This window comes from Phyllostomus hastatus, unplaced genomic scaffold, assembly GCF_019186645.2.
Source record: "Phyllostomus hastatus isolate PE091 unplaced genomic scaffold, TTU_PhHast_1.1 phas_scaffold_1066, whole genome shotgun sequence".
Classification (NCBI taxonomy): domain Eukaryota; kingdom Metazoa; phylum Chordata; class Mammalia; order Chiroptera; family Phyllostomidae; genus Phyllostomus; species Phyllostomus hastatus.
The window spans coordinates 16,398,559-16,413,686 of record NW_025334004.1 but is presented as its reverse complement, the minus strand read 5'-3'; positions in this window follow the sequence as shown (position 1 = coordinate 16,413,686).

The window sequence follows — 15,128 nt, the reverse complement described above, 5'->3', positions numbered from 1 at the left end:
TTGTTGATAACCCACTTCACACTCTTTTGAGAACTAAATAGGAAATTAATTAATTGATTAACATCAAAACAACAGTGTACATTGTAACTCGCTGAATTTCCACAGAGGCAAATGATTAGGAAAAAAACCCTGAAATGCAGATAAAAGCAGTCACAAAACCACTGAAATCAGGACTTCCTGCCACTGTGTGCTCGCGGAGACAAGAGGAGCCGCCTGGCTCAGCACTGTCTCCTCGGCACCCGGCCCGATCCCCTGGCACAGCACAGACCCTCGGTAAATGTGCAGTAAAAGACAGAGCAAATAAATATCAATAATATGTTTATGTTCTTTCGAATTAGTGTCTCAGGTTTCTTTGGATAAATTCCCAGCAGTGGAATTGCTGGGTCACAAGGCAGTTCCATTTTTAATTTTTTGAGGTACTAGTTTTATTGCGGCATTATTTACCATCACCAAGATATGAAGCAGCCCAAGTGTCCATCAGTAGATGCGTGGGTAAAACAACTATGGAACATTTGCACAATGGAGTACTACTTGGCGTAAAAAAGAAGAAAATTTTACCCTTTGTGACAGTGTGGAAGAACATGGAGAACATTATGCTAAGTGAAATAAGCCAGTCAGAGAAAGACACCACATACGATTTCACTCATATGTGGAATCTAATGAATAAACTGAATTAAAAAGCAAAACAGAGACAGACGCACAGAGAGCAGGCTCACAGCTCCGGCTCAGGGGGTGTGTTTAGAGGTTGGAGGGCTGGAGCAAAAGGAAAAAGGACTCATGGACATGGCCACCAGTGTGGTGATTGTTGCGGGGGTGGTGGGGGGGGGGCAATAAGGGATACAAATGGTAATGGAAAAATACAATAAAAATAGATTTTTTAATAATTTAAAAATAAATAAATGTAAATAATATTCTGCTGCAAAGATGCTACTAGTCATCTGGACTTTTCAGCATATGTATGCTTCCTAAAGAGGCAAAAGTCTAAGATTCGACTAATGCTGTCTGGTGCCCCAGGTAGCCATCTGCCCAGTGGTCATCGGTGTAAGGAGTAACATTAAGAATCTTGCCCACAAAGACACCAAGGACTTTATGATAAGGAAAAGTAGAAGAGAAGGTGAAAAGAAAGGATGGGCAGAAAAGAAGCTAAAAACTGACATTTAATAAGGGCTTTCAAATCAGGTTCTATGTCTTATGCTCATGTCTTTGTTTAATTATGACAAAATATGTCTTCTTGGTTCTGGTCAATAGACTGAGAAACAGAAATGTCTACAGGTGAAGCAGCGATCATACGTGTGATCATGCTGATGATAATGATGAGCATTAGCACGTGCTGAGCACTAACTCTGGACCAGATGTGTGGTAAAGACCCATCAGCATTCTAGCAGAGTGATTACGAGCCTATTCTTTGGAGTGAAATTACCTGTGTTCAAATTCCAACCATACCAATCACCAGCTGAGTGACTTTGCACAAATTACTTAACCTCCCTTTCTTTGCATTCCTCATCTGTAAATGGGCATGGTGAAAATACCTCATAGGGTAAGAGTGCAGATTAAATTAATTCAGGTACACACCGTAAAGCAGCAGAACAAAGTGTGGCACAGATAAAATGCCAGATAAGTTTGGTTATGAATGCTCTTCCTCTTAACAGTTTGTGGAGGCCAGCACTTTGTCCCCGTTTTACAGGTGAGGAAACTTTGATTCAGAGAGGTTGGGCTGTACAGCTTGTGACGGACAGAACTAGGGGTTTGGATTCAGGATCAAAGGAGAGAATTTACCAGGGAGAACTAAGAAGCTTAACCAGCTAAAGGCAGGGGCCCGTTGGTTTGGTTGGCATGGGTGTAGTCACAGATCTCTTTTCCTTAGATTGGGCATCTTCCTAGGCCCAAGCTACCCTACAGTTTTGATTTCCAGAACCCAGTATATGCTTAGAGAGATAAGCATCCAACCTCCCTTTTATATTCCCGTGACTCCTAGTTCTGTACACCCCCAACAAAGTATATATAGAGGGGAGCATCTAATGTGCATCAAAATGTTGATATCTTAATGTACCACTTCCCATGAGTACAATAATTGTATTTAAAAAGGCACCACCACATGCTTCCTGGCTTAACAAGGGGCTTATACAACCATGGGCAACTCCAGGCCACAATGACCACAAGAACCAAAAAGAGCTGACCTACTTCCCAGCATGCCACTGGTGGGTTAAGGCCTACACAGCAAAGAAGAAAATAGGACTGGAAAAGAGTGGAAAAGCAAAGGGAAGCAGGGGGATGGTTGAGAGAAGGAGGGACAGAAAAGGTGTCCAGGTGGTGACGGTGAGAGTATTGGGGGAAAGGGAGGAAAAGGAAAGGCAAATAATCTTTCAGGTACTAAAGATGGAATACGATCTCCAGGGAGACTGCAGAGCCCAGTGGTCAAACACAGATTCTGGACTCACTCAGAGCACAGTTCAAATCCTGACTCTGCCTTACTAGTTGTGTGACCTTGGGGAAGATATGTAACCTCCTACCTCAGACAGTTATTTGAGAATCCAGTGCAATAATGTCTGTATAGTCTCTGACACCTAATAAGCACTTAAGAAATCACTATTATACCCCCATTACCTCCCTTCTCTAATTCCCCTCTCCACCCGCCTCCAAAAATATGTCCCATCAGCCTGATGATGCCTGGATTTCCCTCATGAGAAATCAAAGCTTTTATTCCCCAAGGTGCAATTGCAAAATTAAAGAGCGAATAATCTCATCAAAATGACCTCGGTGGCTGGCCTCAATACTCTGACTGTGAACAATTGTGTACACACACACACACACACACACACACACACACACACACACACCATATCTTCCTGGAATCTCGACAGATGGAGACCCCATGCTCAGAGAGGCTGAGTCCACACTCCAAGGCCACTAAAAAGGAGGGTTGGGAATTTCCTAAGAGCAAGTTTGAACACAAGAGAAGCAAGAAAGAGGGAGGACGACAGACTGGAAAACCCTGAAGGATAGCCCCATGCCATGTTAGCTGCTGCAAGAGGTGGAGAGTACCGTGGGTGTGGGTGTGGCCCTCCCTTTCCTTTCCAAACACACTTGGGGCCATGACCCTTCCACCCATCCGTGAGTCAGAATCAGGAGCACCATGGGGAACCTCGGAGAGCTGAAGAGCTGGGGTACCTCGAGAGCTGGAGAGCTGGAGAGCAGGCCATTCTTGGGAAACTATTCAAATGTGGCAGAGAGCAAAGCAGGGGAATTAAATGGAGCCTCAAAACAAACATGGATTCCAACCATGCAGAAGGGAGAGCAAGAGCACCCCAGAGGTCACCTGAAGCCCAGATGAGGCTCTTTGGCAGAAAACCAGGCAAGGGTTCCTAGGTGCTCCTGGGAAGTGCTCCTGGGAGCTGCTTCCCTGCACCTGCTCCTGCAGGTCCCACTCCCTCCTACTGCAGTGGGGGTTTTGACCATGTTGCTCCTTCCCTCTCTGCTTGCCTAATTCACTCTCAACCCTCCTTCAGATCTTAGGTCTAGCATTACCTCCTTCAGGAAGCCTCCCCTGACCTCAGGACACCCCCCTCCCCTATTAGTAGGGTGATTATGTGGCCCAGTTTGTCCCTCTTTTCCTGCCTAATTACTAATAGCACCCCTTTTCATTCAAAATTATTTCAGATTGAGCAATGAATTATTGGTCATGCACCCTATCTATTATATGTCCTAGGACTATACACCTCTTCTATACTACAGTCGAATTTTTATGTATTTGGATAGAGATTTAATTAATTCCTCTCTCCTCCAAAACACTATTAATCCCATAAACAAAGGGATCATCCTATATCCTATTTTTTTAAGGTTTTATTGATTATTTTTAGACAGAGGGGAGGTGAAGAAGAACGAAAGGGAGAGAAACATCAATGTGTGGTTGCCTCCATGTGCCCCCTACTGGAGGCCTGGCTTACAACCCAGGCATGTGCCCTGATTGGGAATCGAACTGGCGACCCTTTAGTTCACAGTCCAGCACTCAATCCACTGAGCCACACCAGCCAGGATAAGATCATACCTATTTTTTTTATTTTATGTTAATTGTTGTTGCAGTACAATTTTCTATCTTTTATTCCCATCCCAACCCACCCACCCAGCCCTCCTCTCCTCCCTCCCATTTCCACCCACCCCTAGTTTTTATCCATGTGTCCTTTATACTTGTTCCTGTAAACCCTTCCCCTTTTCCCCTGAAATTCCCCTGAAATTCCCTCTCCTCTCCCCTCTGAACTCTGTCAGTCTGTTCTTTATTTCAGTGTCTTTGGTTGTATTTTGCTTGTTTCTTTGTTTTGTTGTTTAGGTTCCTGTTAAAGGTGAGATCATATGGTATTTGTCTTTCACTGCCTGGCTTATTTCACTTAGCATAATGCTTTCCAGTTGCATCCACGCTGTTGCAAAGCATAGGAGCTCCTTCTTTCTTTCTGCTGCATAGAATTCCATTGTGTAAATATATCATAGTTTTTTGATCCATTCATTTACTGATGGGCATCTAGGTTGCTTCCAGCATCTAGCTATTGTAAATTGTGCTGCTATGAACATTGGGGTGCATAGGTTCTTTTGGATTGGTGTTTCAGGGTTCTTAGGATATAATCCTAGCAGTGGAATTGCTGGGTCAAAAGGCAGATCCATTTTTAGTTTTCTGAGAAAATTCCATACTGTTTTCCATAGTGGTTGTACCAGTCTGCAATCCCACCAACAGTGCACTAGGGTCCCCTTTTCACCACAACCTCTCCAACACTTGTTGTTTGTTGCTTTGTTTATGATGGCCATTCTGACTGGTGTAAAGTGGTATCTCATTGTGGTTTTAACTTGCATCTCTCTTATAGCTAGCAATATTGAGCATCTTTTCATGTGTTTCTGGATCCTCTGTATGTCCTCCTGGATCATGCCTATTTTTAATTAAACTTTTAATTTTGGGATAACTGGAGATTCCCATGTCATTGGAAGAAGTAACACAAAGAGATCCTTTGCTCCCTTTATCCAGTCCCCCACAAGAGTAATGTCTTACAGAATTACAATACTCACCACCAGGATGTGGGCTTTGAAACAATGAAGCTGCAGAACCTTTCTTTCATGGCACGGATCCCATGTTGTCATTTCAGAGCCACACCCACTTCATCCTCTCTCCAGCCTCTGTTTAACCCCTGGCAGCCACTCCTCTGTTCTCATAGTACAATTTTATCATTTCAAGAATGTGATATAAATGGAATTATATGATACATAACCTACTGATAATGGCTTTTCTCACCCAGCCTAATTCTGGGGAGATTCGTCCAGGTTGTTACTCATACCAATAGTTTACTCTTTTTCTTTGCTGGATTGTATTTCATGGAAATGATGTATCAGAGGTCATTTAACCTGTTGAAGGACATCTGAGTCTTTACCAGTTAGGGGCTATAATGAACAAAGCTGCCACAAACATTCACATACAGGATTTTAGGTGAATGTAAATTTTCATTTCTCTGGGATAAATGCCCAGATGTACAACTGCTCAGTCTTATGGTACTTGCAGGTTTAGTTTTTTGTTTTGTTTTGTTTGAACAAATTGCCAAACTGTTTTCCAGAGTGGCTGTCCAGTTTTACATTCCCACCAGCAATGAATCCTCTCCAGCATTTAGTGCTATCAATATTTTTTATTTTAACCATTATACCAGGTACATAATGAAATCTCATTGTGGCTTTAATTTACATTTTCTCATGGCTAATGTTGTTGAACATCTTTTCACGTCCTCTTTGGCCTCCACATATCTTCTTAGGTGAAATGTCTCTGCATGTCCTTGGCCCATTTTCTCATTATATTGGTTTGGTTTTCACTTCGGTTTTTAGAGTTCTTTATATATTCTAGATACTAGTCTTTGTACAACGTGTGGTTTGAAAATATTTTCTTCCAGGCTATCTCTTGCCTTTCTATCCTCTTAATAGGATCTTTCACAGAACGGAATTTTTTATTGTGATGAAGTCCAATTTATCAATTTTTCCTGTATAAATCAAGCAATTTTGGTGTCATCCACACATTTTGCTTAGCCCTGGATCATGAAGATTTGCTCCTGTGATCATTTCTTTAAGTTGTATAGTTTAAATTTTACATTTAAGCACATGATTCATTTGTATTTAACTTTGTATAAGGTCTGAGACAAGTTGAGGTTCACTTTCATGGCTATAGATGTCCAATCGCTCCAGCACCACCTGTTGAAAAGCTATCTTTCCTCCACTGAATAACTTTCGTAACTCAAAACTAAGTTGGGCATATCTATGCGGGTCCATATCTGAATTCACTCTTCTGTTTCACCGGTCAAGGTGCCTTTCTTCCTGCCAATACCACATAGACTTCTTTACTGTAGGTGTATGTTAAGTCTTGAAATTGGGTAAACGGATGTCTTTCACTTGGCTCCTCTTTTCAAAATTGTTTCAGCTATTGTAATACTTTGATATAAACTTCTGCCTTTTGATGTAAATTTTAGAATAATTTTGTCTATATTTATAAAAAGCCTTGCTGGGATTTTGATAGGAATTCTACTGACCCTGCACATCAGTTTGGGGAGAACCAACTTCTTTCCCGTGTTGTATCTTCTAATCCATGCCCACAGTATGTCTTCTCAATCATCTCTCTCCTTTGATTCTTTTATCAGAATTTTATAGCTTTCAGCATGTATTTCACGTACTTATTTTGTTACACCTAAGTATTTCTTTGGGGGATGAATATAAATGGTATTTCATTTTTAAATTTTGGTACCTATGAATTTCCTGCCAGCATGTAGAAATGCAATTAATTTCGTATCATTCTCTTGCATCCCATGACCTTGCTGAACTCACTTACTCCAGGATTATTTTTCTGGATGCCTTGGGATTTTCTATGTAAACAATCATGTCATACCCAAGTAGGAACAGTGTTATTACTTCATTTCCAATCTGTATGCCTTTTTTTTCCCTCTCCTTGCCTTTTTACACTGGCTAGAACTTCAGCACATATCAAATAAAAGTAGTAAGATTAGACATCCTTGTCTTGTTCCTGATCTTAGAAAGCAATCAGCATTTCACCATTAAGTATAATGTTACCTATTGGGTTGTTGTTGTTTTTTTGTAGGTGCCCTTTATCAAGTACAGAAAGTTACTTTCTATTCCTATTTCAATTTTTTTATCATAATGAATGTTGTCAAATGCTTTTTTCTGCATCAATTGATACAATAGGTTGATTTTTCCTCTTTAGCCTATTAATTTGGATTGATTTTCTTATATTAAACTAGTCTTGTATCCCTGCAATAAGCCCCAATTGATCATGGTATATAATTTATTTTGTACATTGCTGAATTCTATTTTCCAATATTTTGTTAAAGGTTTTTTTATCCATGTTAATGAGTGTTATTGATCTGTGGGTTTGTAATTTTTTTTGTACGTCTGTCTGGTTTGGGTGTTAAGGTAATATTAACTTTATAAATTGAATCGGAAAGTACTCCCTTGTCTTCCATTATCAAGAATTCCATGTAGAATTTATCTTAACTCTTCTTTAAACGTGATAGAATTTTCAGTAAAGCCATCTGAGCCAGAGAATTTTATTTGTGGGAGTTTTTAAAATTATGAATTCAATTTGCTTAATACTTATAGAGCTATTTAAATTATCTATTTTATATTGGGTAAATTGTGGTAATTGGTGTTTTTCAAAACATCAACGTATTTTGTCTAAGGTGTCAGATTTGTGCATGTAGAATGGTTAGTACTATTTACTTATCTTCTGATGTCCACAGAACTGGTAGTGATCTCCCCATTCCTGGTAACTTATCCCATTTTATTTTGCTGGTTTTGTTGGAAGTTTGTCAGTTTTATTGCTCTTTTCAAAGAAGCAGCTCTTTGTTTCAGTGATTTTTCTTTATTTCTGATTTCAGTTTCATTGATTTATACTGTTTTCTTTATGTCCTTTCTTTTTTTGTTCTTGAGTTGGAAACTTAAATTATTGACTTGAAGCTTTTTCTCTTCTCTAATTTATGCACTTAGTTCTAAAAATTTCCCTCTTTGCATTACTTTAGCAGTATCCCACAAATTTTGATACATTGTATTTTTATTTTCATTCAGTTCACCTTTTTTGTTTTTCTTGAGACTTATTATTATTTAGGAGTTTATTCTTTTTTTTCCAAGTATTTGGACATTTTCCTATTATCTTTCTGTTGTTGATTTGCAGTGTGATTCCATTTGTGGTATGAGAATTCTCTATAATTTCACTTTTTTAAATATGTTGAGATTTGTTTCACAGCCCTGGATATGATCTATTGTTCTGTGGGCACTTGAAAACAAAGTACATTATACTGTGAAGTGTTCTGTGAATATCCTGTTTGTTAATGGTGTTGTTGAATTATTCTATGTTCTTGCCAATTTTCTGTCTAGTTGTTCCATTAATTGTATAGATGGGGGAGCTGAAGTCTCTAACTGTAATTGTGAATTTGCCTATTTCTCCTTTTATTTCTATCAGTTTTTGCTTCACATATTTTACAGCTCTATTGTTTGATGCTTGTACATTGCAGATGGCCATGTCTTCTTGCTTGATTGACCCCTTTGCCATTGTATAATGTCTCTGTCTCTGGTAATTTTCTTTGTTCTGAAGTCTATTTTATCTGCTGTTGATACAGCTGGTCCTTCTATCTTTTGATTAATGTTTTCATGATCTACCCTTTCCATCCTTTTATAGTTATATGTGAAGCAGGCTTCATGTAGATAGTAAATAGTTGGGTTGTGTTTATTAATCCACCCTGCCAGCCCCTGTCTTTTATTTTATGTATTTAGACCATTTACAGTTAATGTAATTAATGATATGTTAGAGCTTAAGTCTGGTATTTTATTTTTTTGTTCTCTCTTTGTTCTCTATTTCATTTCTCTGTTTGGTTTTACTTGTTTTCTTGTGGGTTATAAACAGGAATTTTTTTAACTCCATTCTTATTTATCTATAGCATTTTTAGTGTATCTCTGTATAGTTGTTAATGGCTCTTTTAGGTATTTCATTAAATATGCATAACTATTCATAACCCATTTGTCTTTTATCTTACCAGTGTGAGTGAAGTACAGACAGCTTATTTGCCTTCATGTCCCTTTACCCTTCCCTACTTACAATTATCTTAAATATTTCCCATACATGCCTTTAGAACTGCATTCAACAGTGTTATAATTTTTGCTTCAGCCATCAGACAAAATTTTAAAAAGTCAGTAGAAGAAAAGTCTGTTTTATTTACCTATATTTTTGCTTACCACATTCTTCCTTCCTGACATTCCAAAGTTTCTTCTTTTATCATTTCTTTTCATTTTAGAGTGCTTCCTATATTCTTAGGTCGGGTCCACTCTTAACAAACCCTGTTCATTTTTCTCTAAGAAAGTCTTTATTTTCACTTCATTCCTAAAGGACATTTTCACTGGCTATGGAATTCTCAACTAACATTTCTCTTCTTTCAATACTTGAAACATATTATGTCACTTCTGATATCCATGGTTTCTGATGAAAAATCCATCATCGTCTGAATTGTTTTTCCCCTATAGGTAATGTATCATTTGTCTCTCACTGCTTTCAGTATTTGTCTTTGTCTTCAGTTTTCAGAAGTTTGATCCTGGTATGTCTTGCTGTAGACATTGTTTTAATTCATTGTGTTTGTGGTTTGCTCAGCTTCATGAATATGTAGGTATGTGCTTTGCTAAACTTGAGAAGTTTTTAACCATTATCTCTCTGAGTGCGTTCACATCCCCATCCTTTCTCTCCTCTCTTTCTGTTGGTCCCAGGACATACAACAGGCATCTTGTTATCATTCCACAAGTCTATTTGCTCTCTATTCAGATTGCATATTTTCTACTTTTCCTTCTTTAAGTTCAGCGATTCTGTCGCCTTAACTCTGCTGCTGAATCTGTCCTTTGAGATTTTTATTTTCAGTTGTTTTTTGGTGTTAAAATTTCCATTTGGTTCTTTTTTTACATCTTCTATTTCTTTGCTGAAACTTTCTATATTTTCATTTGTTTCAAGTATGTTTACAATTGCTTGTTGAAGTTTTTTTTACAATGACTGCTTTGAAATCTTTGTCAGACAATTCTAACATCTGTCATCTCAATGCTGCCATCTATCGATTGTCTTTTTACATTTGATTTTAGATTTCCTGGTGCTTGGCGTGACAGGAGGTCTTTAATGGAAACCTGGCTACCGTGAGTACTATAGTATAAGACTCTGGATCTTAACTGAACCCCTGTTTCAGCTGGCTTCTGATACTGCCATGGCAGGGAAGGGGAGAAGGGGCCACCTTATTGTGTCAGGTGGGTATATAAGTCCACATTCCCTACTTGGCCTTCAGTGGCACCTGAGGATGGTGCTGAGCAAAGGTCAGAGTACCTTGTCCCCACCAAATCTCCACTGATGCCATTCTGGCTGGGAGGGGTAGCAGTGTGTCTTGCCACCGCTTTTCATGTGGCTTCCATTGACACAAAGGGTGGAGGTGGGAGGTGCCTTCGTTACCACTGGGCAGAGGTCAAAGTCCCCACTGCACTCGGCCTCCTCTGGTACCACTTCAGCAGGAAGGGGCAGGGCTGCCTCATTCCTGTTGGTTGGGGTGGAAGTGGCTTCTACTGATGTCACAAGTAGGGACTGGGGGAGTCTCATTACCACCTAGAACAGATGAAAGTCTTGGCTTCTTACCTGGCCTTTTATGACATGACTCTGGCAGGGGGTTGGAGCACCTTGTTACAGCCCCACGAGGGTAGAAGTCTAGGCTAAATGTTTAGTTTTTGCAGGTATGAGTGGAGGTAAGACCAGTTTTTCCTGCACTGTTTAGTTCAAGTGGAGCTGTTATTGTCTGTAAGTTCTCTGCTCACCAAAGCGCCCCTTTCCTAATCCTTTGGCTAAAGACAGCAGGATTTTTATTGTCTGCACCCACTGGCATTGCCAGGCTGTTGGCTTCTTCATCTCCCAAGTCTGGGATACAGGACGAAAAAAAACCCAGGGAACTCACCACTGTGTCTTTCCTTGGGTCCCAAGTTTCCCTGCTAATCTGCCTTTTTCTTTCTTTCCTGTTCCTTTTTCTTTTCTTTCTTTTTTTTTTTTTTGCATTTCACAGTCTTCTTCTTTTTGTTTTACATACAATGCCCAGGGATTTTGTTGTGCATGGCAGGAAGAATAAAGAAAAGCACACCTGCTTCCTCTTCCCAAAGCTGATAGCACCTACTTTGGCTCGTCATTGTATATTCGATACCAAACTCAGTTCCTGGCACAGAGTAGTAGATCTTACATAAATAGTTGTTCAGTGGATGTATGAACAAAACTAATTTCAAATTCTCCAGATCTTAAGCCCCTCCCACATGTTAGCTTTTCGGCGGGTCTGCACTCCTCCAGGCTGCAAAGGGGTTTCTGAGCAGAAGGTAACCTTTCGTTATCTCTACTGTGTGTCCCTGAAGGGTTATATATCTGCAAAAGTGAGATAATCACAGCATCAATTTTACAGATTACAATAAAGATTAAACAAGGAATACATAAAGCACTAAGAAACACCTCTGTCAAATTGTAAGCTCCTGATAAATACTATTATTGTGTGAAAAACTGAATTTTTGTCCAATGGATTGCATTTCTTACTGATTTGTCTTATCATTTTAGAGGTGATGTCATTTCATTTCCAATTCATTTTCAACATGACAACAGTCCCCAGTGTTAGCTTCTCGGCCCCCTCCCAGCCTTTGTGACAAGCCTACAAATAGACTGATGATCAGTGCGGCCAAAGGCCTTTAGAATCCATTGAAGTCGAGTGCACCTGCTTTTGTTCAGCCCTTGTATCGCCCCCTAATCACTCCACTGTACAAACTCACTGGCTGCTTTAAATTCCGCATGTTTGGAGTTGAGTACATTGAGCTCTTGCGTTCACATGCCACCCTCCACAGACGTTTCCCACTGGATGCTCACAGGTGGTACCACTATAATACCCATTTTTTCCTGTTGCCATCATCATCGTAATAACAATGCCACTGCTTATGGAAGATTTATTATTTCTTAGGCCCTTTTCTCAGAACTCTACCAGCATTTTCTCAATGAATCCTCACGAAAGAACTAGGATATGGGCCCTCTGACCATCCCCGCTTTTCAAATCAGAAAACTAAAGTTTAGAGAGTTAAGTAACTTGCCAAAGGTTACAGGGCTACTCAGTGTCCAGCCCAGGCCTGTCTGAAGCCCAGCCCACGTGCTCTTGCCTGGGAAGTGGGGGCCACCTTCTCTAGCAACCGCAGCCACAGCACACATCACTGTCTCCCCAGAGGCCCCCTTTGCCAGAGGTCAAGCAGTTTAAATCCTGAGCAAACCCGGTTCATGGAAATAAAAAATTCAAGCAAGCTAGCAGGAGGTCTGAGTTCTGCTTAATTGACCCAGTATAATTATTTCCATTGAATTGCTCTGCATCTGGGGATGGGTATTTACTAAGCAGGCTGGCCCAGTGGTTCCCTGCAGCACCTGCTTTAGTCTTGAGGAAGTTAATTGCGTGGAAAGTTTTCATCTAAATTAAAGAGTTTCTTACTCTCACCAATGCCTGAAATATACACAAACACATGCACACACACAGAGTCTTGTGCCAAATGGTTTTGCCAGAAGATGGACTGGCCCTTTAGCTGTAATGCTGCTGCTGAATGACAGCTCCAAACCATGTCGAGGCTCTCCAAAGCACGGTGATTGCCAGCAGCCAGAACAGAGCCCCTGCACTGCTGATAGGAAACAGCGAGGAGCAGTATGGTCTCTGGACCACCACCCAGACCAAAGACATGCCCCACCCCCACCACCAAAAGAAGCAAACCAGAAATAGAATGCAGGGAAACGGGCTCAGCCAAAGTCGCTTCTTCCTCTTTGGAAACTCAAGCAGAAGACAAATTACAGTTTCTGTTAGTAGCATAATTACTTTAATTAAAATTTAGGGGGTCGGAAAAGCCAATTCTGAATGTCACATTTCCAATGATGTGTGTTAAGCCTGGAGAATAAAAATATAGCCCTGTAAATAACTAGCATATTATAACTAGAGCGGCGAGTGCATTACTAGTCACTTAGAGTTAGAATAGCAATTAAATGCTAACCAGGACTCCTTTCTCTGCCCTCCCTGCCTCTGCCCTCATTTCACACCCAGGTAACAATTGCGTGCATGACTGTGGTGGCTTTTCCTTCCCCATCCAAGCCATAGTCAGCCTCCAAGGCCCTTCTCATAGTCTTTCTTCAACCCTTTCTTGGAGACTGGTCCCACAGAAATCCTCCCACCCTCGTCAGTCACTGTGCTTGTTTTCTGCTCCAGGCATTTCCCTCTTAATTGGACTGATTTCAGCTTTGTCCCCGCGTCTGTCACATATAGCCCTCTAATTGTGTCATGTTTCCCTAACCAGAGTCTCAGCTCTTAGGAGGCACTGAATGTGTCATATTGAAAACACAGATATTTAGAGCTGGAGAGATCTCAGAGACCAAACTTCAGACAAGGAAGCAGGTCACAGAGCTAGCTGGGGGCTGAGCCACGAATGGAGCTCAAAAATTCTAGCTCAGTTCAGTGTGGGTTCCAACCCTGCCCCAGCTCAGTGGCAGGTTTTGAATGAGTTCCATCGAGTATCACCTTGGTCAGGTATGAGAGAGAGGGTGCCAGGGGAAATTTTGCTTCAACTACCACCACTCCTTTAAGCCCATTCCAGGGGAGGTGGAAGTGGGGTGATTATCTCATTGAATGGGGTGGGGCAAGGCAGGTTAGGCAGAGAGCCGCGGAGATACATTGGTCCACAGTGGTGTGCTTGTGGCTGACCACCAGCCAGCTGCTGTCATTGGGCTGCGGGGAGGCTCAACTCTCTGGAGGACAATGAGAAAGGCCCGACTTCCCTGTAACCCTCTGGTCAAGCAAGGGAAAGGACCTTATTGAAGAACCCTCTCCAGCTCCTTACTCCTTTTCCATCCTCAGTGTCTTAGATCAAGTTCCCCAGAAGCAGGCTCTGAGTGGTTGTTACAGGTGTTGGGAACAGGAGAAGGAAGGGAAAGAAGACAAGAAAGGATACGATTTGATGAATAGTCTCATGGAGGGTAGCTTTGCCCTGATCCTGCAGAAACGAATGCTCTGGTTAGTTACTCTTAAGTAGCTCTTAAGCTACCCGATAAAAGTTGTCTCAAACAGAGGACAGGAAGTTGGGTCTGCATATGCCCAACCTTCAGGCATCAGCTAAGGACCAACTGGGGGAACATCACTTCCCAGGCCATCCTATATTCTTACATGATTGGGTAGAGTGAGCTCCAGGTGTGCCCAAGGGCAGGTCTTTAGTACTGACTATTAGAACCTCAAGGACACTAAAGGGAGACATAAACGATGAAAAGCACCCCAAGGACATCTGAGCAAAGCACCAGCATTATAATACTAGGACATTTTTATCTAGTCAACAAGCAGTTTGGAAACTTAACAAATATCTGTGGGCTTTGTTTTCTGGTTTCATAAAGGGGTGACTTCTATGCAGTTATTTGTGCCAGGGGTGGTGGGAAGCAGGCAAGGTTTCTATGAGGGAAAGACCCCCAGGGCACAACTAAAGGAATGTAATGGCTATGAGGGGCAGCATTCTCGTCAACACTTCGAAACAATCTCCCACCCACCACACTCGGTGCCCACAGTGAGGTGGGAGTCTCGAAGGAGTCACAAGGTACCACAAATACCTCGGTGCATCAGGAGTGGGGGAGCACATTGTTTAAGAACACACATTATTTTTAAAACCCAACCCTACACTTAACCAGCTCTTAAGTTCCTGGAAAAATCATTTAACCTCTATAGCCTCCATTTAATCATCTGTAAAAATGAAGAATGATAAGAATTATCTCATGGATTTGCTATGAGGAAAAGTAAGGAGTGTGTGTGTGGGGTGTGTGTGTGTGTGTGTGTGTGTGTGTGTATGAGAGAGAGAGAGAGAGACACAGAGATTTAGCAAAGGCATCGATTACACTAAGTGCTTGCCGTAGGCTGTGTCTTCCAAAGAAAGCCACGTGCACATGCTCACTAGAACCTGGGCATTTTCTCATCAAGAAGAAATAGTTTGTTTCCTCTCTCTTTGAATCTGGATCGGCCTGGACTCCTCTGTAACAAATAAAGGCAATCGGACATGAGGAGATG